Below are 22,239 nucleotides of genomic sequence, written 5' to 3'. Positions count from 1 at the left end.
AAATATTTTTAAGAAGGATGTATTATTTGAGGGTGTAAATTTCTTTCCTTCAAAGTCTTGTTATTTTAGCAAATGAATAGTACTGGATATCAGTCTTAACAGAGAAGTAATACTGGATGTAAGTTGCTCTGTAAGGAGTTTCAAGTAGTCTCTGCAGTGCTGCTTAAATTGTACCATAGAGTATGAGGACTATATCACTGTCTGCTTTTATAGAGAGACATAAAATGACCCTCAGTTTTATAGCTTGTAAAAAGGCTTTAATTAAATATCTCTAGTGTTTATGATGTGCAAGTTACAAGTATTTTGGGATGCTGATTTGTCACTGTCTCTCTCAGTCTCCTGTAAATATGCAGTAACTCAATAGAGTTCAGTAAAAGTACCTGATAGATAAGGCTGATGGGACAATTTCACTCCAGTGCCTCTAACATTTGATTGATTTATTAATGATAGAAAGCAGAGAAATGGCCATTGGCTTGGGCAGGCACTGGGTGCAGTGACCTCAAATAGTGAGTTGCTTTTTAACTGGTACATAAAATGCTGCCCGTAGCACCCACAGTACACAGACAGGCTGTACTGGGTTTATGAGAACTGCAGTATAGCTGGAAAAGGTATTTGCTGTTCTCTTCAGCTTTGCTTTAAAATGTGGGTGCTGTGAGCTTGTAATCAGTGGTTCTGGGGAAGAAAAAGAAGCGCCCTACCCTTGTCCCCAAGATAACTAGCTGTTTATCTGGCTGCAAGCAGATTTGAAGCTATTAACTGCTTTTATTACCTTTCAAGTCGTTGATCACTTGAATGCATTTCATGTTTTAAGACTGCCTCCACTGTGAGTTGAGTTAAATCTCCTGTGAAAGTGAAAAAGAACAGCTTTGTGTTGAAGTGATTATGGAGATATTTTCCAGATCTTAGTCCCTGTCAGTAGCCTGTTGTCTGCTCTCTGTACAAGTTGTTGGCATGTAAGAATAAAGTGAACACAAGTGCAAATAGTGCTAACCTTCCTGATTTGAGGGGACATGGCTCTTGTTGCACACAGAACTTGAGTGCAACTAGTGGGGAATTCAGTGTGACAGACTTTGAAGCAGTGGTAGGTCCCAAGACCCATCCTGCTTTGTTCACCTGAGCACTGTTCCTCCTTCAGTCACAGCCTAAACTGGGAATGCCTGTGCTAAATCAAGGGGTTCAGCAGCAGGAGGGTGAGGCGGTCAGGCCAGTGGTGGTGCTCTGAAGTTCAGTAAAATAAAAGTCTAACCTGCATCTAAGTGTCGTCCTCTTGTTTTGCTGAAAAGATCATACGTGCTTAGGGTGTTCAGGCAATACTGCATCTCTCTGTGTTGGGAAGTAAGCAGTCTGTCAGGCTCCCTGGACGCAGGACAAAAAGTCGGGGATCTCAGCTCAGTTCATGCTCCTCCTGACATGTGCGCAGCCACGTGAATGAGAGGGGCTCATGTGGAGTCCAGCAGCCAGATTAAAGTCCTTTGGACAAAGAGTTTATCTGCTCATGTGCAAATATACCCTAAGCCAGTTCAATAAATGAAAAGGGCACCTGTGATGGCTGTGTCAGCTCTTGCCAAATCCTGGAAGCACCAAGCTCTCCGTTTCTGGAGCAAGCTCACGCAAGCTCATCCAGCTGGAGCTAAAACTTTATTGTCAGGTTAAGCTGGATTCAGGCTGGGATGGGTAACTGGCACTGCTTCAGTAGCTGTGGTGGGTGATCGCTCTTGTGAGGGTGCGGTTTTTGGTCCATTCCCCTGGACCTTCCTGAAGTACTTGTCACTTCAGCACTGCCCACAGCTACAATGGCACATGCCTACAAGAGTGTGACTGCTGGCCAGGATCTCACATCAGTATTTGCCTGGAGCTGAACAAGGGGAAGCAGGTGGGTGGTGCCTGTGGGCAGAGGAAACTGGGATTCACTGAAAGCCCCAGGTGTCCTTTGTGGTAGACAGTTCACATCCAGAGCTGACTGTTCAGCCAGTCACGCTGGAGAACTTCTGGTGTTAGGCTTTCCTACATCCAGCTGCCTGGACAGTTGGAGATATTTGTATGGTCAGAGAGGTTCAAACAAAGCTCCAGGCTTTGGTCTGTGTATCCACGGTGCGGGGCAATTACATGATTGAGGGTGAAGGATGTGAGGAATAACCCTGCTTCTCTCACAGGAGAGAAGTCTGTATATCTTTATGGGAGGGATGAAATTTTTTGGCAGCTGAAAACTTTAACAAACCTGACCATCCTGCTATTGCCCTGGGCATTCGGGGAGTTGGGAAGAACAAGAAGTTGCCTCTAAAACTTTCCAAGAGAAAAGTTTTCTACTTTTCTTACTTTACACTACTTCTCTTTCCATCTGGGAAGGTATAATGTATGTAGATGTGTCCACTGTTGTTACTGGAAGGTGCTCAGAGTGCTGAGCACGGATCAGGACCCAAGTAAGAAACAATGATATTGAGCCGTTTATAAAGTGGCACGTGCGGGATCAGGACCAGCCAAAGGCTGCTGGCATGGCTGAGTTTACAGCTTTCCATCCTGGCTCTGGCCAGCTTTACAAGTGTGAAAATCAGCTCTAAAACCAGCCAGTATTTTTCAATGAGTTAGCCTGCTCCCTAGGCAGAGGCTCTGGCAATACCCTTCTCTAGTTCTTCTGAACTCGCTGCAAACTCAGGCACACAGCCCAAACATGCATTCTCCGTGGAAACCCACGCCTCCCAGCAGTGCTGCCTGGAGCTTTGTGTGCAGAGAGCAATTTCTGCTGCCTCACAGGCCCTTTTTCTTCTTGGGAACATCATCTCTGGGGATCCAAAACCTCAGTAGGGGCAGGCAGTGCAGGTACAACTCTAATGAGGTCACTGGGCTCAACCGGCTTTTAATCCTCTGGATATACACTACACGGCTGTTTGCATAGCGTGGGGGATTTTGTTCTTGAACTGTCACCCCAGCCAAAGTTGGGCGTCACACAGAAGTCTGTATGTGTTATGTCAACACAGTTACTTTTGTCAGCCAAATGCAAACTCTCAGAAGAAATACTGGATCTGTTTGACAAGCCCTCCAGCCATAAAACTGTGTTGACTAACGGGAGTTGTGTTTCCATCCCTGAGCACTGGCCGCTCCCTGCCCTGCCGGGAGCACGGGCAGGGTGACCAGCCTGCACTTCCCGGGTCAGCCGTTTGCCCTCTGGTAATACTGGCACCGTGCTAAGTTTTTGTTTGCTTGAGCAGGGCTTTTTATTTATTATTCCAAGACCTCTGGAACTTCCTGGCTGGCCTGGGACATGCTTCTGATTTGGGGTTTTTTTTTAAGTCAACGTTAGAAATTTGGGTGAGCTCCTTCACAGGCTCTGAGTGCAGGTTTTCTTACAGATGTGAAGGATGGTTAGCAGATGGTGTTGGGGATCTTCCTAACTCACTTCTCAGAGAATTTTGCTATAGCTGAGATTTAAGTCATCCTTATTTGCAAAGATAAAAAGTAATGCTTATACTTTCTACATCCTCTATATAAGGGTACTTTCACTGTCCTTTTTTAGCATCAAGCCTAATGTATTGATAGATTTTTGCTTTTTTCCTGATATACCTATTGCCTCTAGGTTTTTTAAGTATCTTTTAGCTTTATTTATAAAATGTGTTGATTTCTAGCTCTAATTTTGTAGTGGATTTTTGATTTGTTGCATACTTAATTTTTTAAAAATTTGGCTCTTAAAAAATTCCTATTTTAAACCACATAATTTTTTTAAAATATACTGTTGCTTTTCTTGGTGGGAAGGAGGGCTCTACTAAGGCATCTTTAAACATCCTCCAATAAGCATTGTCACACTTACTTATATTTAGGTGTTTTCTCTCAGTTATTTTTGTGTCTGGTTCTTTCTAGTTTTGTGAAACTGACCTTTAGGAGATGTTGTTTTGGACCATGTTCTCTTTCCTTACCTCAAATGTAGTTGAGAACTGTGATTGGTTTTCTTCCAGCTACTGCAGGATTTCCTTGTCCTAGAAAGCTATCTAGTGTATGTAGGTGTTGAGATTTTTTTTTTTTTTTAATTTTTTTTTAGGACCACAAACCCTCCAGCATCTGCCACAAGACTGAAATTACATCTCTTCTTGCTGTACTTTGTGGGTAGATGCTTCAGGAGCTGCTCATCTGTTCCACTGATTCACTTGTCTACAGCAAACTCCCACCAGTGCTGCTGATGTACCCAGCCCATGGCCCTCTGAAATTAGGGGGGCCCTGCTGCAGGTGGCTGGGCTTTCGGGGGGAGGCTCTGCTGAGGGAAACAGGCTGTGTGTTGGTTTAACAGTAGGAGGTTGCTGGCACTACAGGGTCTCCCCTTCCCCACCTGCTGGGTGCTCTGATGTGGAAGGGTGGCACCCAGCATCCCCTTGCCCTTCAGCAGGGATGGGCACCTGTGACATCACAGGGGTGAGCTGCTGACAAATGTCTCTGCTCTTGAGGGGGGATAATCCATGCCAGTGGTTGCTTTTAGCTTTGTTACTGACTCACCAACTAGTTGGTGATGAGTTTGCAATATCAAGCTGACTGCCAGTGCTCCTCCCTGTGGCACCAACCATGGGAATGGTACCTGCAGCATTAGGGCTGCTCTGGAGAATCCTGGCTGGGGCTGGGGCTGGGGCTCAGCACAGTGAGGGCATGGGCTGTAGGGCTGGTGCAGAGAAGTTGTTGGAAGTGGTCTCTTGTGGGGGTGTACCTGAGTGCAGCTGGTGGGCTCTGGGAGCAGCAGAGCAGGAGTGCAGGTGGGGATGGATCTGTCCCTCTGCTGCAGCCCCCTGCTCCTGTGGCTCTGCAGGGGGGTGCTGGAGTGGGGTTGCTGGCTGTGGGAGGTGGGAGAAGCGGGAGTGACAGGGGATGAAACTTTTGAGAAAATCAATTTGGATTAAGGTGAGTGTGAACTTTAAGTGTAATAGGAGCGTAAAGTGGAGAACAGTCTTGACCTATCTTTTCCTAGAAGATGTCTTGCACTGTGAGACACAGAGACATGGCATTTGTTTGGGCTGTGTTGGAGCCACAGGCACAGCCCCATGGCCAAGCTGATTTGGAGAGGTCTCTGATGGCATCACCTTCACCTGCTCCTGCTTTGGTGAGGGTTCAGGTTGGATTCCCATCCAGGCCCTGGCATATCTCACCTTCCAGCAGTGCTGCTCTGGGCTCCTCCTGGGCTGTGTCCGGAGTGCCAAGGAGGAGGCTCAGCCACTGTCTTGCTCTGAGTGGTGTTTGTGGCCCCGTGCTGTGCTGCTCCCATGCTGTGCTCCTCCCATGCTGTGCTCCCAGAGCGCCGGAGGAAGCGGCAGCTCAGTCAGGCATGAGCAGCTCCTAAGTTGGTTTGTAGCGCAGTAGCTTCAGAAATATTTCTAAATTGGTCCTTCATGCAGCTCTGTTTGGGTTCCCAAGGGGATTCCATCCCATCAACTCTGTGAGGTCAAAGCTACTGGTATTTGGGTTTGCTTTATTTCTTTTCTATTTTTTTTTTTTGGGGGGGGGGATAAACTCTTTATGTAGATGAGAGTATTTTTAGGAGTGCTGGATCTCAGGAGCCCCTTTGTGAAACTCTGTAACTCCCAGCAGAAATTTTTGCTCCTCCCACTCCCAAACCCCAGTTTGGAGTAGGACTTAAACACAGCACTGTAAGTCATGGATGTGTGGTTAGGGAATGGAGTTGAAGCACTGTTAGTCACTCAGTAAGTCAGCAGTGCTCAGCATGCACTTCAGGTGTACCAGTAGTTTGGGAGCCAGATGGTATGTGGTCAAGTGATAAATACATGATTTGAAAGGAATGAATCAGGTTTCCACTAGAAACAGTAATTTTGGCATTTCTGAACTGAAGAATACTTGTCTTTGCAGTGTTTGACAAAAGTTCTGTTACACACGTAGGTCTCTATAAAGTTACCCACAAATTAGTTGAAACAAAAATACTGTTATTAGGCAGATTTATGTCTTGTATCACGTAAAGTAACACCCTGCGTCCCCAGAGGGCCACCCTATGGACCTTGCAACAAGAGAGAAAGCCATGTTCAGCACAGTGCTGAGCTCCTGTTCTCCCTTTCTTAATCCCTCCAAGCCCTTTGCCCTTCCCTGTCTCTAGCAAAGGCTTTTCTTCTTTTCAGCCCCAAAGAACATTGCTGCTCCAGGACTTGATGTTCCTGAAAGATTTGGAGAGCCAAGTACTGGCATAGATAATGGTAAATAATTAATTACCTTGCAGACCGTCCTTCAACACAAGCTGGAATGTGTTTCAGGAAGAGGGAAGGTGGGCATACATGCTCAAAGTAACTGCTCCCTGTGATTAATTAAAAGGCTTAGAAAGACAACTGTCATGTCATGGTCTATAAATAAAATGGAAATTAATTCAGAGATGGGTTTTCTATGCTCTTCCTTTTTTTTTTTTTTTTTTCATTTTGTTTGCATTTTGTTGTTTGCATTTTGTTTGCTTTTCTCTCTCTGTGCAGGATGTTTAATTCCTTCCAAGTCTGTCCCACAGCAGAGAATAGGGGTGGAGGAGAACAGGACAGTTCTTTGGGTTGGTTGTCAAGGAGAAGGCTGTGCCACAGTCCCGGGACAGTCATATCCCCAGCAGCCCCCAGTCTGATGGGACTGCTTTTTCTGGAAGATGTAAAAGGAAGCCTGTGGTGTAGCTTTCTCATGTTAACTCTCCTCATTCCTGAAAGCTGGAATGAGGACCAGTGAGCCCCTGTCTTCTGAGACTGTCCCCTTGATGCCTTGTGTTGAGAGACCTCAGATCTTGCTTTGTTGAACAATGCCCAGCATCACCTTCAGGTGTGATGTTTACAAATGCTGCAGTGATTGTAGGGGACTGAGGTCCAGCAGCCCAGAGTCCCAGCTGCCCTGAATCCCTGCTTGTCCTTTGACATGGATGCAATGCTTGTGGGCCTGGGGCAGGAGGATGCACAGAGGGTAAGGGAGGAGGGGGATAAGTGGGAGTGCTAATGGAGTGGTGATGGGATGTACCAAGCACAGCAAAAGCAACCAAGGGCAGGCAGTGGGATGCTCAGACTGACCGAGCTGCACCTCTTCCCCATCCTGAGGGGAAAGGTGGGGAGAGCTGGGAGCTCTGTCTGTTGCAGACATTCATGTTTTGCAGAAAGGGTAGATGGGCTCAAGAGACCCTGGTGTTTTCTGGGAGTGAACCCCAGCCCTGTAGTGCTGAGCAGGTACATAACCTGCCCCGTGGGCTTTATGAGCCATAACTTAAATGGAGTTTAATATATTTCATCTTACTCTTGGTCTGTTGTCTGGCCTTCAGATCTCAACTGTGAGTTTTATTTCTGCAGATATTGCAATAGAAAATACATCAAATTGAATCTTAATGGGATGGGTGAAATCCACAGGAGAGTTACATTTGGATGCATTAGGAAATGGAGCCCTGGCCTGTGCTGCCCCAGGGAATGCTGCCTGACAGCCAGGTGGGAGGGAGCAGCCCCCACAGTGTGCCCACAGCTGCCTGCATGAGCCAGGATGGGGGTACAGGGCTCCTCTGGTGGCTTTAGCTCTGTCCTACTTGTGAGGAGATTCAGAAGGAGCGATTTAGGAAAAGGAGATGTTCTCCAGGCCGTCCAGGATTTTCCAGTGATTTGTGCAGAGTAACTAACTTTCTCTCCTGTGTGCTGCAGGGTGAGGAGACCTGTGACCAGTGAGATGGTCACTGCAGCTTAAGCTATCCCTGGACTTGCATACAAACATGGCATAGGAGGGTTTGTGCAGTGAACAGCAGGTAGAGAAAATAAGAGAGAGTAGAAGAGTGGAGTCCTGGTCCCTGGCAATGGATTTGGGCTCTGCTTTTAGGGTAGAACTACTGGAGACTGGGAGATGATGATCTGTGCTAAGGGCTGGCTCTTCTGCACCCACCCAATCCATCTACTTGTCGTCTGCTTGCATCTGCTGGCCAGTTTCAATGGCAAGAGCCATCAAGATCTCACTGTCCCACTTCTTTGGCCCTCAGTCCCATCTGCAGGCTGCTGAAACGCCTCTGCCCAGCTGTTTTAGTGGTTTACATTGGGCCTCCCAATGCATTTGTCAGCACTTGGCTTTGGGGCTTCTGTGGGCTGATGGAGGGTCCCTGGCTTATAGGAGAGCAGGGTCAGGATCAGCAGGAAGGATCCAGGCTTGCCTGTGTGCTGGTGGGGGAAGAGCTGATGGGAACTGTGTTTTTAAGGCACAGTGATGGAGGAGGGAAGGTTTGGGGATGTCAGGGGAGGTGTGTGAGGCTCCTGCTCGTGACCCTGAGGGAGCAGTGAGACAGGGATGGCAGCGTGGTGGTACTTCCCTTGTGCTGCTGTCGGTTTTTCTTGGCTGGTTTCTAGGAAAATGGATTATACCACATTTAAAATATTCACTACTGGACTTAATAATATTTCAAAAATAACTTAAATGTATTTCTTTCAGAAATAGTATTCCATGGAAATCCTTTCTGTTTATCTGCTGGCGTTGCCAAGCACGTCCTCCGAAGCCAACATCCACGCAAATCATTGCTTTTTTAAACAGAATGGGAGAACAATAGCCTGTGTCATTAGCCTGGCCCCGTGCTGTCTGAGGACAAGGGCTGTGCGTTGTGTCATTCCCTACCTGCAGCTTTTCCCTGAAGTTGTCTGGGCCATATCTCTGTGTTGGCGCTGCCAGAGGCGCCTTGGGGAGCAGAGCCAGGGCTGAATGGCTGGGCAGTCTTCCTCTGCTACTGCACATTTGCCAGCTGAGTTTGTTCTTCAGCCTCTGTACCTATAGAGACAGTTCTTCAATCTCCACATGTCAAGATCCTCCCTGCTCTGGAACTTGCTGAACATTGTCTCAATTGTGGAGTACTGGGAAGGTGGTGGAGATCTCTCAACACTGGCCTGATGTCTTCTCTGCAGAGCTGACGTGAGCCAGCCCAAATAACAGTAAACCCCAGCCCCTGTGACTGATCGCCCAGGCAAGTGAAGTAGCCCAGCCTTACAGCACCCCCAGGACAGGCCTGTGGCTTCTCTGTGTGTTCAGGGAGGAGGTCAGAGCTGAAATTCAGGAAGAGTTTGGCCAACGGCACCATGAAGATGTGGGCATAATGGTGCATTAGCTTTACCTCAAGTGCAGGAAACACCCTTTCCATTCCTGGTACAGAGATTGAAAGCAAGGCATGACAACATAGAATATTTCTGGAAGAGGCTTCCAGTAGCATTTGGAGTAGTCTGGAGTTGCCAAAGTTAGTATTTCTGCTTTTCTCTCAAGCTCCCCTCTTACCTCCACTCTTCTGACTCCTGGTGGAAGGCAGATCATGCTCACACTGGCAGTATCTGTTAACATCTGACTGAAAAGATCTGTCTTTTCTGAGTTTGGCACTATTAGCTTATTTACAAATGGTCAGTATGGTCTCAGCACCTCAATAAACAGCAGCAGCAAAGATCATAAAATCACAGAATGGTTTAGATTGGAAGGGACGTTTAAAGGTCATCTGGTCCAACCCTCCTTCACAGAGCAGGGACATCTACAACTAGATCAGGTCACTCAGAGCCCTGACCGATCTGGCCTTGAGTGTTGCAGGAATGGGGCACCTACCACCTCTGGGCAACCATGCCAGTAGCTCACCATCCTCATTGTAAAAAACTTTTTCCTAATATTTAATCTGAATCTGCTGTCTTTTAGTTTCAAACCATTACCCTTTGGTCCTAGTGCAACAGCCCTTGCTAAAAAGTCTGTCCCCATCTTTCTTACAGACCTCTTTAGTGCTGTCAGGTCTCCCTGGAACCTTCTCCAGACTGAACATGCCCAACTTTCTCAGCCTTTCCTCCATAGGAAAGGCGTCCCAAAATGAAGACGACTTGAAGAGTTAGCTGTCCTCTGCTTTCCATAACTGGTTCTGCGTCTTTTCTTTCTGGCCTTTCCAAAAATATTGGCAGCATCTCTGTAGTTTTAGTGCTTTGCTTTGCATGGAGAAATTAAGCTAGAATGAAGTGTACTGGTGCCTTTAATGTAGAAGTACATGTTGTCAATGCAGAGATTGTAACTGGGCTTTTTCAAGGGAAGACTAAAAATGAAAAAAATACTTTCTATTGTACCTAAGATGTGAGCATTAAGTCAGTGGTGAGCTCTGCCTTTATGGCTTGTGTCTTAAACTGATTAGTCAAAATTAATTGGACTAAGTGGAAAGCTTGCTGACAAAACACTTTAAGAGTAGGTGTAGCCGATAGGCACCAAAATGGTCAGACATTACAGTATGGATTGCAAACTTTGCCTCTGCCGTGCTCATCTGTGGGAGTTTCTGTAGGGAAGACAGAAGTGTGGTGTGAGGACTTGCAGAAAAACACAGGTGTGATGGGAGAAGGAGGAGCATGTGTGATGGAAACAGGGTGGATACGTCTGGTGGGAGGCTGTTGAGCAAATCCCTGCCTTGGAACAGTTCTGTCTGCTGAGAGAGCAGTCAGAGCAAGGAGGAGCAGCAGGAGTCACAGCTCTGCTGTCCTCGACAAGGTACAAGTTTACAGTTCCTGCAGATGAACCACTTGCACTCCTTGCTGAGATATATTGGGGCCCAGAGCAGTTCGACAAACCCAGCCTGCTGGAAGGTGCCCGACTTCCAGTCTCTTCTCACCTAGGTTAGGAGGATTGAACATCTTGGCAACATGTACTGGTCTTTTGGTCCTTCAGGGATAGAATTAGAGAATGGTTTGTTTTGGAAGGGATTTTAAAGATCATAATCTCATTCCAACCCCACTGGCACTGGCGTTATCCTCATAGGAAAACAGAGAATTTGTAAGGCAGTGCACTCTTGTTCCTGACAGATGCTGATGAGCCAGTTCCTAATGACCCAAGACTTTGCTGGGGACTCCATTGGGCCCAGTTTTCAGGAGAACAGCTGCAGTGAACACAGCATTCCCTGCCTGGTCTAGACTTGCATGGAAAGGTGAGGCAATGCTGTCTGCCACCACCTTGCTCCAAGTCCTTTCAAAAAGCAAGTCAGGACAGAGAACCTGGGAACTGACTTGAGGGAAAACCTAGGTGGGAAAACCAGGGTTTCCATGCAAGGCAGTGAGGAAGTAAAACTGACTTGCCTAATTAAGACAATAGACTAATTAGCTAATGAGAGAAGTCTTTTCAGTGTGGATGTACCACTGGAAGCCATTAATTAAGAGTCTTGCTAAATCCCAGACTAGGCAAAGCCTTTGATAATAGTGTGCAAGAGCAAGAAATAGCCAGCACTGTGGCCCTTAGCACACACACAGCCTTCTCTGCCTTCTCCATGGAGTCTTTAAAATAATAAATTTGCTGTGGAATAAATTATACAGATATGGAAACAGCAGTGGGGAAGCAACAAACAGGGCTTACAAGGAGCTAGACTGTTTCAGTCTTGCTGTGGCAGCATCTGTTCTTCCTTACTGGTATTTTGACTCCAGTTCTCTCATTTGTTATTTCCTTTTTGAGACAAATTTCTCCCAGGAGAGGCTGGTTTTCTTCTGATTGATCGTTAGTGTTGCAAAACCAGTTGCTGCTGCTGGGCTGTTCCCATTGCTTTGATTGGACCAGTCTTTAACAGTTTCCTCTTACCTTTAAAAGTGATTCTTTTAATTATTTGTAACAAATGTGTAAAGATACCAATTTTTCCTCCCATATGGAATGAAGAGAAATGATCAAACTCTGACACCTTTTTCCTGGAACGTGATCCTGGTTTGTAATCAACTCTTCTATTTTTCTCTGCCCTGTTTTTAAATGAGTTTCAGTTCCTGGTTATCAATAAAACTGTCTATGGCCTGGTCTGCAAGAGAACTTGAGAGGAACTTTTTACAGAGGGTGTAGGGACAGGACAAGGGGGAAGGGCTTCATGCTGACAGAAGGCTGGTTTAGATGAGATACTACGAAGAAATTCTTCACTATGAGGGTGATGAGGCACTGGCACAGGTTGCCCAGAGAAGCTGTGGATGCCCCATCCCTGGAACTGTTCAAGGCCAGTTTGGACTTGGCTTGGAGCAGCCTGGTCTAGTGGAAGATGTCCTTGCCTGGGGAGTTGTTGTGTCGAGCCCTTGGCCACAAGCTTTCCTTATCTGGGCTAAAATTCTTCTAAAACTGGAATGGGAGGATACGGCATGTCAAAGAAGAGGAAGTGCTGAGCAGCCCTTTGTTGAGTTTAGATTTCTGCCCTGGAAATGTAAGACAAATTCATTCTAAAATAGAAAGCCAAATGGTTATTCCGCACCATGTCGTGCTAGAAAAGCACTTTTTTTTCTAAAGATGAAGAGACAGAGAAGCCAATTCCTGCAAAGCATTCATTTTATGTTTGTCCTTTCACACACCCTTGCTTCTCTGATTCTGCTGAGACTGATCTTTCACCAGGGAAGTGAGGAAGGTTAGGGAAAGGTGTAGTGCGTGGGGCATCTAAATGCACTTGGTTGCAGACTGCAGGACGAGGATGCCAGCACAGGCAGGCACCTGGCAGTGTGTTGCACTTCTTCAGAAACCAGTGACCCTTTTTTGTTCTGAGGGATCTGTTTTAACTCCTGGACTTCCTGAAAGCAGGGTTCTCAGTGTGTGCTGAACCCTTTTAAAATCCTTTTTAAACTGGGTTGGATTCGAATTGGCAGCCCTCTAAATACTGTCAGTAGCTGTATTTGTAGTGGGATCCTGGCTGCAGTGCCATAGCTCTGAGCTGCCACACCAACAGGGACTGCAGGGCTTGGCACCTCCCTGTTGGGAACAAAGGCATTGAACACAGCCTATGTTGTGTCTGTGTGTAGGGTATTGAGCGCCTGTCCTGTTCTCCCACTGTGCTGAGTGTTCCTTGGGGGCAGGAGAGTGGCAGAAAACAGAGTGAATTCAGGAGAGAGAATGACTCCAGTCATCCTAGAGCTCAAAGTAGAATTGGAAAAGACCTCCAAGATCATTGAGTCCAACCATTAACTTAACACTGCCAGGTCCACCATTAAGCCTGTCTGTAAGTGTTACATCTACACATTTTTTTAACATTTCCACCTGTTTCACTGCCCTTCTTTGGATGCAAATCACCTGAACATTACTTGAACAAATGCTTGAACGGCTCTGCTCTAATAGGAAGATAGGTATTTTGCAATCATGCTAAAACAATACTGTATAAAAGTCTTCTAATTTTGGACCTTTTGTCCTGACTGGTGCCAGCTTTAAAGAAGGTGAGGTCTCTGCTGAAGTGGCCTTGAAGTGGCACAGGAATAGAACAGGGGAAGCTGTTGTGGAAGTTCCCTGCAGTGTTGGTAAAAGGACAGTGAAGTGTCCTTCAGTGGCAAAAGAGATGAAAGTAGCTTTGGCTTGGATACAGCCCCTTTCTTATGCCCCCGCCTGTGATCTCTGTGGCTGTGTAGGTGTCAAAAATGGTTTCCATTTTCCTGTTGTGGAGGGTGTGAGTGGTTAGAAAGCTCTTGTGCTGGCTTTCTGGGCAGCTGTGAACAAACCCTAATGCTATTGATATCCCTGCCACAAAACTGGGCCTGGTAATGTTTATTCTTGTCTTTCACCCTTGTGAAAGGAAGACGGAAGATGTGATTTCTTTAGGATGATGACGAGCTGGGGTCTTTAACAAGAGCCTCCTTCCCAGGGGACTGCTGCCATACCAATACACTTCAGACAGACTATGTGCTGCTTTCTCTGTCCTAGACAAGGAGATTTTTAGAGCTGTGCTACCTGGAAGAAGCTGTGTTTGTGTCCATCTGTCCTGGTTTCAGCTAGGATGGAGTTAATTTTCTTCCTAGTAGCTGGTACTGTGCTGAGCTTTGGATTTAGGATGAGAATAGTGTTGATAACACACTGATGTTTTAGTTGTTGCTAAGCTTGAGTTAGTGTTTACACTAACTCAAGGACTTTTCAGCTTCTCAATGCTGCCCTGCCAGCAAGGGGGGCATAAGAAGCTGGAAGGGGACACAGCCAGGACAGCTGACCCCAGCTGACCAAAGGGATATTCCAAACTATATGGTATCATGCTCAGTCTATAAACTATGGGGAAAGCTGGCCAGGGACCGCTGCTCATGGACTGGCTGGGTATACGTTGTCAGGTGGTGAGCAATTGCATTGTGAATCACTTGTTTTGCATATTCTAATTCTATTATTATTATTATTACTTCCCTTCCATTTTTGTGGTATTAAACTGTCTTTTTCTCAACACACAAATTTTACCTTTCCCTCTGCCCTTCACTCTCCCCTTCCACTGGAGGAAGAAGGAAATTAGTGAGCTGCTGTGTGGTGTTTAGTTACTTGCTGAGGTATAAACCATGACACCATCCCATCATCTGGTTTACTTTATTTCTGTCGGAAGTGCCCAGTTTGCATTTTAAGAGCTATATCAGGGATAATGCTTCTTCCTTGTGAGTAGTGCTGGTGGTAGGATGTGAAGCCTATAGATCACCCGCCTGTGGAGCTATAGTTTCCCCTCACATCATATTAGTTTCTTTGTCTCATTCCTTCTCCCTTCATCTAAAATTATTTTAGCTTTTAAGTGCATTTCCAAGCTGTGTAAAGCTACTGGCATTCAGAAACTCTCAACCTCCACCACCAAGAGCACAATTCTTCTGCATTTTCTATCAAAAAGTTTATTATAACTCATAATTCCAGTAACACCTAAGTTTCTAAATGTTTATGGGTTGTTTAAATATATTAAAGTCTATGAATTCAGAGGGTAGATGTCTGCTAATGCATCAGACCTGTTTCTTATGCCTCTTGTACTTCCCTGCCTTCCTCACAATCCTGCTGTATTAATTTCTTCAGGGACTAACAGTGTCTGCCTGTAATTGTGTTGAGAGTATCTTGAGAAGTAAGAAGCCAGATAAAATTCAAAGCAGGACAAGGCAATCTTCATATGGATTTTGAAAGTGCTGTAAGATTATGCATTAAAGAGATCAAGCACCTCTGCTTTTACCCTTTCCCTTCTGTCTGAGTAGTAAATGACCTGCATTAAAACAGCAGAGCAACGAAACACAGGTAGTTGTAAGCAATAATAAGACAGAAATAGAGCAAGAGGAGTCCAAAATTAGTTTGTGAAGCAGCTTGGTGCCTTCTCACTTAAGATCTGTTTCTGAATCATTGTGCAGAGACATAACCCTTTGCCCATGTGAATGGATTTATATAGGGTTTAAAGCTAAAGGGTGAGATCAAGACTGGTGTTTGGGTTTGCCTGCCATGAGTCTTCATCACACTGCCCCCTCTCCTGTGACACTCCCGTGGAAGTGGGCCAAGACAGTTTCACTCTGGGAAGCAATGTAAAGCCAATGAGCTGGATTTCATGGCATGGAAAATATTTGCTCTCTTCTGCCAGTCTTCTCCTTCCTTAATCTCTGAATATCTCCATGCATAATCTCATCTGTAATTACAGCTGCACTGGAACCTGAGAGTGTGATACCTATTAATCAATTACTTAATATTTATTTATTCATATAACTTTCATTGTCTTTCATCTATGTTGAAAACCAGATTTTTATTTTCAGTTGTTCAAAGTCAAGTATTTACAAAACACACACGCAAAACCAACCCTGTTGGCACAGGCACTCATACACCAACATGAGTGAATTGTGTGCCTTTGTCATCTTACCAAAAGTAGCAACTTCTAAAGAAAGGTAAATTGTTTTATCAGTGATTCTGGCAGCTCAGGCAGGGATTTGTATGAACAGCTGTCTTAAAGGCAAAGGGACCAAACAGGGGTGCATGTTTCAGTGTTGTTCTGAGACAATGCAGACACAGCCAGCCAAGTTGTTTGAGCTGAACAATGGACTTTTTGCATACTAATCGATAGCCTGATGTTTTCTTGAAATGTGCTGGTTAACAAAAATAATTATTGCATCACTAAGATACCAATACATCAGAGAATCACAGAATTGTTTAGGTTGGAAAAGGCCTTCAAGATCCAACCATTAACCCAGCACTGCCGTGTTCACCACAAAACCATGACCCTAAATACCACATCTATGCGTCTTTTAAATCTCTGCCAGGATAATGAGATGAAGAGACCGACCCCCACCTGGCTACACCCTCCTTTCAGGCAGTTGTACAGAGTGATAAGGTCCTCCTTGAGCCTCTTTTTCTCCAGTATAAACACCCCCAGCTCCCTCAGCTGCTCCTCATCAGACTTGTGCTCCAGATCCTTCCTCAGCTCTGTTCCCTTCTCTGGACACACTGCAGCCCCTCAGTGTCCTTCTTGTGAGGGGCCCAAAACTGAACTCAGGATTCGAGGTGTGGCCTCACCAGTGCCCAGCACACATGGACAATCACTGCCTTATTGTTCTAGCTTATGGCTTTAGCTAATTCAATGTTTGATTTCAGTTCTAATTTTTCTTACCATTCGGATAAAAAGGTTGTAAATCAGGCAATGCCTCTTAACATACATGTGGCTTCATCTCCTGCTCTGAGTAGAGGAAAGGAGTATTATAGGGGGCAGGTGTTGCTCCTGCCAGCTTTATACATACTTGACTGTGATGCTTCTTTTAGGAATGTTTCCTTCTCCAAAGAGCTAAGTAAGAACTGTCATCCTGAAAACGATGACCACTTAAGAAACTGCAACATGGAAATTTCAGGAGAGGGAACAGCATATGACTCTCATAAAGCACTGTGGAGAACAAACAACTATATTTGGTTCCTGGCAATATCTTTAAAAATTCAAATGTGAAGTAGTCCAAGAGGAGCTGGTTGTAGAGCTCTGTACATCATCAGTGATGTACTCTGGTTTTTCTCCAACATCTTCAAGCCAGAACTTTGGAAGAATTTCAGTAGGAAAAGTACATTGTAATTTCACAGTGGTTAAAAAGGTATAATGTCTTGGCAGAAGTGTATCTGGCCAAATTGAAAGACTTTTTTCTCTTCTTCCATGGTGAGTTTTGATTAAGACCTGCTTTGCAACAATGCCAGTAAATCCAAAGCTTTTTTACTTCAGAACATGGAGAAAGGTACTGCAGATTTATTGGCGAGGCTAGATGTATTTTATTAACACCACCATGGGGAAGTCTGATTCTGATTTATTTGCAGAAATTCCACAATTTGGCAGTGCTGTCTGGCAGACTTCCTCTTGATTTTCAGTTGACTGAATATTAGGATTGGCCTGAGTAGAAAGCTTTGTTTGAATAGGAACTTCAGCTAGAGATTTACCTGTGGACATTTTTGAGAACTTAAGGCACACAGGTAAATGTTAAACAGTTTAGAAGAAACTAGTAGTTCCTGATCAATGCACTTAGTGTTCTAATTCAGATATCTGTTAGAAATAGAACTTTTCCAAAAGCTTCTGTCTAAATTTAAATGGACTGTTTATAGCAACCAGCCAGTAATACAATATACTGAGCAAAATGTGCTGAGCATGTGAAGCAAACAGGGTTATTAAGCCATGAATAAATCATTGATTCAAATCAACTTGCACTAACGATGGTGCCCATTTAAAGGAAATGTACCACGTAATTCAAAGTGTTTCAAAATTTATAATAATAATTACAGTCTTAATCACCAGGAGACAATGCTTCTTTCCCTTGTCGGCAGAGGAAACCTTAGTAATTTAGGACTTCTCTAGATGTAAGACTAATTTCCCCATGGCAATCATATCAGACATGTGCCATTGTATGGGATTATTCCCCTCTGCTGAATGGGGAAAGGCAAAGAAAGATTACTAATTTGGCCTTGTATATTGTTTTAGGAAGAGAATGTCTTTGACTCTTAATTTCTGTACTATGGGGAATTGCCATGTCCAGATTTGGGTTTTGGTGTTTAAAATTGGAACAAAAAGTCAAAAATCACTGCAGACTGGAGGTTGATTGCAGCTTGTCAAAACACTCCATTACTGCTGAAAAATGTAAATGTGCATATAAGGTAAAATGGAACTTTTCCATGAGGCAGCTCCTTCTGGCAGTGGTGGCATGGGGCATGGAACCCGATGACCCTCAGGTCTGCTTTGATGTGGCTGTTCTCAGGCTCAGAGTGCTCGTCAACCCTTTGGTCTCCATGAGGTATGAGAAAACACTACCTTAACAGACCTCTGTGGATTAATTCAATGTGGCAAATGCTGATCTTTTTTACCTGGCTTTCTGAAAACTTTTTGCTTCTAGTGGCACTCAGAAAGTCCAAGTCATTTTTTATTGAGAGAGCTGGAAATGCAGGGTACTGAACCAAAAGGAGAACAATCAAAATGTAAGCTTTCTACAGCTCCATGTATCACAAGCCTTTGCATTAGTGCTCTATATGACTCCTGGGGAAGCCTGTTATTTATTGTATTGGACGTAACTATTTGAATTCATACACTTTAGATGTATACAAGTATGTTCCCAATCAAGAGGAAGAATTTAAAGTTACTTAACGAGTGGGTACTTTCTGCAGTTTTTATTTTTTATGGTGCTTGATGCTCTTTATCCTCCTAAAACTTGAAAACAGGACATTTAATGCTATGGGATGGGATGAGATGGAGTTTGAAGAGTAGAAAAGCACCAGAAACAACTTCTTAACTTATAAGGTTACCTATAATCCCCTGCTAAATCCATCCTTCAAAAATATCTTTAAAGAGATGGTGCTGATGTTTTTGCCACAGAAGCAGTGTGAGTGTTCACGCTTGCTCCAGTACACCAGGATCAGCCCTGTTGGGAATGTCCCAAGCAGCAAAAAAACGGGAAGGAGGGAATTTACCCTCGAGACTTGTCAGTACTGAGAAGGGAAGTACCAAGTGGGTTAGTTTTCCTACACCATCAGGTTTCCCACTGCACTCGCTTTTCCTTGTCCTTTGCTGAAAAATAGAAGAAAGCACCAAGGGGGTGGGATAGAAATGAGAAAGAGAGGAATGGTAAGGATTCCCTTGTCTGTGGGATGTGGATTTATGAGTCTCATAAAATGCTTTTCTGCTTTTCCTAGTGAGAAATAGTCATCCAATTGTGTTATCTTTAAGAGAATGATGATTTATGCTCTCAGAATGAGTGCTATTTCCAGTTTTCCACATCTTTTCAGTGCCTCAGCAACATCTTGTGGAGATTTCTTTTTGCCAAGAAAGGTTGGACCAGATGATCCTTGGAGTCCCTTTCCAGCCTGGTTTTCTGCTAAATCACATTATGTGGTCACATTTTATGATAAAATGTGTTGGGTTTTCGTTTTTTTTTTCCATATGTAGTTGCATGGTGTTCTCCATTAAGGCCTCTGTGATTGTGTCTCTGGGAAATGTGTGTAGATAGGTAATCATTCACATGATACTCCGTGCCAGAGTCAAAATCTGTGTAATTATCTAAATGACTGCACACCCTAAGTGCTATAGAGTTGAAGAAATTTGTAGCTTCTAACCTGGGCTTTGTCAAATACCTAGTTTTGTGTTTCATATTATGTGAGTAATTCACATTATGTCATTCAAGTTTGCAAAATACATCTCCAGAGTATTGGTTCTTGGATTATTAGTAATGAACATTAATCACAATTAAAGGCATGTCATTATTTCAACTTTGGAATTTGTGTCCTTTCAATGTTTATGTTATGTTGCAGCAGCTGCAAACGTTGTTGTAAACACATGACCACATCCATGGAAAGAAATCTGTAAATGATCAGAAGACGACTGAAAGTAGGGTTTTCCTTTCCTAGACTTTCAATGGTGTCAGCAGCACTGTTACCTTCCCAATTCCTTCCTAATTTAGAGAAGAGCCAGCTTTGCCTTCCTTTCCAAACCCCTGTACATGGATAACAATCCAAATTAATCCTGATACCATCTTTATATACCATTTACACATCGCAGGAGAATGCATAAGTGAGGGAGGGTGAATCTTTAGAGAAGAAGGTACTGTCATAGCCTGTAGCTAGTGGGTGTGTGATGTGGACACGTCATCCCGAAACATGCCATAGGATGCACCGTGGTGAGGTAAGGCACAAAGCATCTTTCTTATCATCTGCCCAAAGAGACTGGACCCAACACTTCCAAGAACCAGCAAAGTTTGGTTTGTTTTCAGAGGGCTTGTTCCCACGCAGTCTCCAGCACCGTGGCCTGGGTCGGGCTGCATGTTGTGGACAGAGCATTTCAATTTCCAGCTCTGTCTGTAGGGAAATGAAGGAGCATGTGCTTTAAGACCTACTGCTTCTTCTTGCAGAGGTCACACTAGTTCAGTGAGAACTGGGTTCGGCTTCCCATCACACAGCAATCTGAGGGGAAAAATGTGAATCCTGGCTTAAATGGATAATGTGAAATGCAGATCTGTCATTCTGCCTTGCCCTGCTGTCTGCAAGGGCAGGGCTGAGCCTTGTGCTGCTGCTGACAGGGGTCTTGCATGGTTCCCTGAAAGTGTCAAAAGTTGAAGACAAGCTGTACTTTTTGGGTCTCTAGAGAGAGAGTGCAGTGCCCCCACTCCCTGAGTTCCCCAGCATTCCATCCATCCTGGTTCCCTTCCTCCCTCACAACCTGTCTCCTGGGTTTTGTCTTCCCTCAGCCCAATCCTATATGAAAACAATAGAATTGGGAGGGGCTGTCATTTTCCTTCTGCCATCACATCCATCCCAGAACGAATCTGAGGGTGGCTTCTGAGTTTAAAGTGAACCAGCAGCAGTTTTAAGCATTGTCCTGCACATTCTACTCTTACTCCTGATTTTTCTCTATTCATTGAATGCAACCTCACTTTAGAGAGGGAATTGTCCTGCTGACTCTGCAGCAAGCAGGCAGTACAGAAGGAGGAGACACTTTACTCATCAGCTCCCATTGCTTTCATTTGTGATGCCAGGCCTTGTAGTTACATCTGTGAGTTTTGCAGGAGGGTGGGAATCCCAGTCAGTTGGATTGATGTAGGCACATAGTGCAACCTATGTGTTTTCCTCAGCCTTTTTCTCACTTAAAACCCTTTCGTTTTTTGGTTATTCTTGAGCATGTTTCCTCCTGCCCTACTTCATGTCCCAAGTTAAAAATCACCATTAAAGGTTTTACGGGTAACTGCTTATTTCTATTGTATCCTGCAGGCAGAGCTGAAAGGTTGAGAGGAAAGATGTGCCAAACTGGGATTCTGCCTGAGAGGATTTCCTTTGTGATGGAGCATTCTGGCTCCAGACAATTCTTTAGCCAAATTTTCTTTGTCAGCCTTCATTTCAAAATGTGACCAGTTAACACTAGAAGAAAATATGGCCTTTAATTCTTACTCTTAGGTTTTTCCCTGTTGGCTTTCAAGCCAATGAGTGTCTGAAATGTTGAGATGCAGATGCATTTATGTGTTTTCTTCCAGGGAGTGAGCAATGGCAGCGCTGCAGATCCTCAAATGAGAGCAAGATGATAATGTTTTACAGAGGAAACTTTGTTGGTGAAAATGAAGTAATCAATTTCCTAGGTTCTTTTTGCAGAAAAAAATTTTTTCTTTTGTATTGTGAGGAAGAACAAAATACTGGTTTTGACATATTCAGAAATTAAGGTTTTCATGTAAAACTTTATTGGAAAAAAACTACAACCCAACATTTCAGTGTTATAATGAAAGTAAAAGAGCTTGAAGTCACAGTGAAATATTCTGCTCCCAGATTTCTTCTTGTTTGATGCACTGGAAATTACATTTGCTGAGGTAATGAAGAACAAATTGTGTTGTAGCAGGAGCCAAACAGTCTTGTTCCAAACAAAAGGTTGTTTGTACAACCTGTGTGCTGGAGTGTGCCAGGAAGCATGTGAGGAAGGAGCAGTGACACTCCAGATGCCACACTTCACCAATCCATCCATTTTCAGGTTTTTTAAATTACAAAGTTTATCTTGTGTTTTGGATGGAATAATACAGATCCAGATCAAAACAAGCAGTCTGTCTTCAGTGGCCTGATAAATTGCTCCTAATTTTCTGGAATAGGTTAATTTCATTTAGGTAAGGAAAGGCAAAAAAGCAGGCTTTTCAGAGCGCTGCCAAACAGAAGATTAAGTCATCATCAAATCCATTAGTCAACCGATTTATCTGTTGGCTAACACCACTTCAGCCTCTTCATCTTAACTTTTTTTTTTTTCCCTTGGGTGACAATTGAGGTAACCCACAATTTCACTGCTGTATTGCAGTATTACATGGTGGTTGCTCTGCTTAAAACTTAAGTTTACTGCCCTCTTAAAATTTTTTAAAGCAGATTTTATTTAGTTTTATTTTTTCATGGCAACTTTTTCTTCTTCTGTGAATGTACCATTTCTTTGAAAACTCATTTCTGGGAATGCAGTCCTAATCGTTGTTGTAGGCTACTGCGGAACATGCCCGTAGTAGAAGTCACCTCTATTAATTGCACATATTTATGTGTCCATCATTATTCAGTGCCAGCTTTGAGTTTCCTTTCAGGACACCTGTTCCAGACTCCATGGTGTGCTTGCTTGGGGCT

The 22,239-nt window shown here is 44.2% G+C and overlaps 1 protein-coding gene across 4 annotated transcripts in view; it reads left to right on the top strand.

Moving 5' to 3' along the window:
- Nucleotides 1–22,239, top strand: part of GPR50 (G protein-coupled receptor 50) — a 43,538-nt gene that overhangs the window by 958 nt on the left and 20,341 nt on the right. The window lies entirely within an intron of this gene.

The sequence above is a fragment of the Corvus hawaiiensis genome, chromosome 14 (assembly GCF_020740725.1).
Source record: "Corvus hawaiiensis isolate bCorHaw1 chromosome 14, bCorHaw1.pri.cur, whole genome shotgun sequence".
Lineage (NCBI taxonomy): Eukaryota > Metazoa > Chordata > Aves > Passeriformes > Corvidae > Corvus > Corvus hawaiiensis.
Note: the sequence above shows the minus strand (reverse complement) of the source record. Positions and strands in the feature narration are given on the sequence as shown.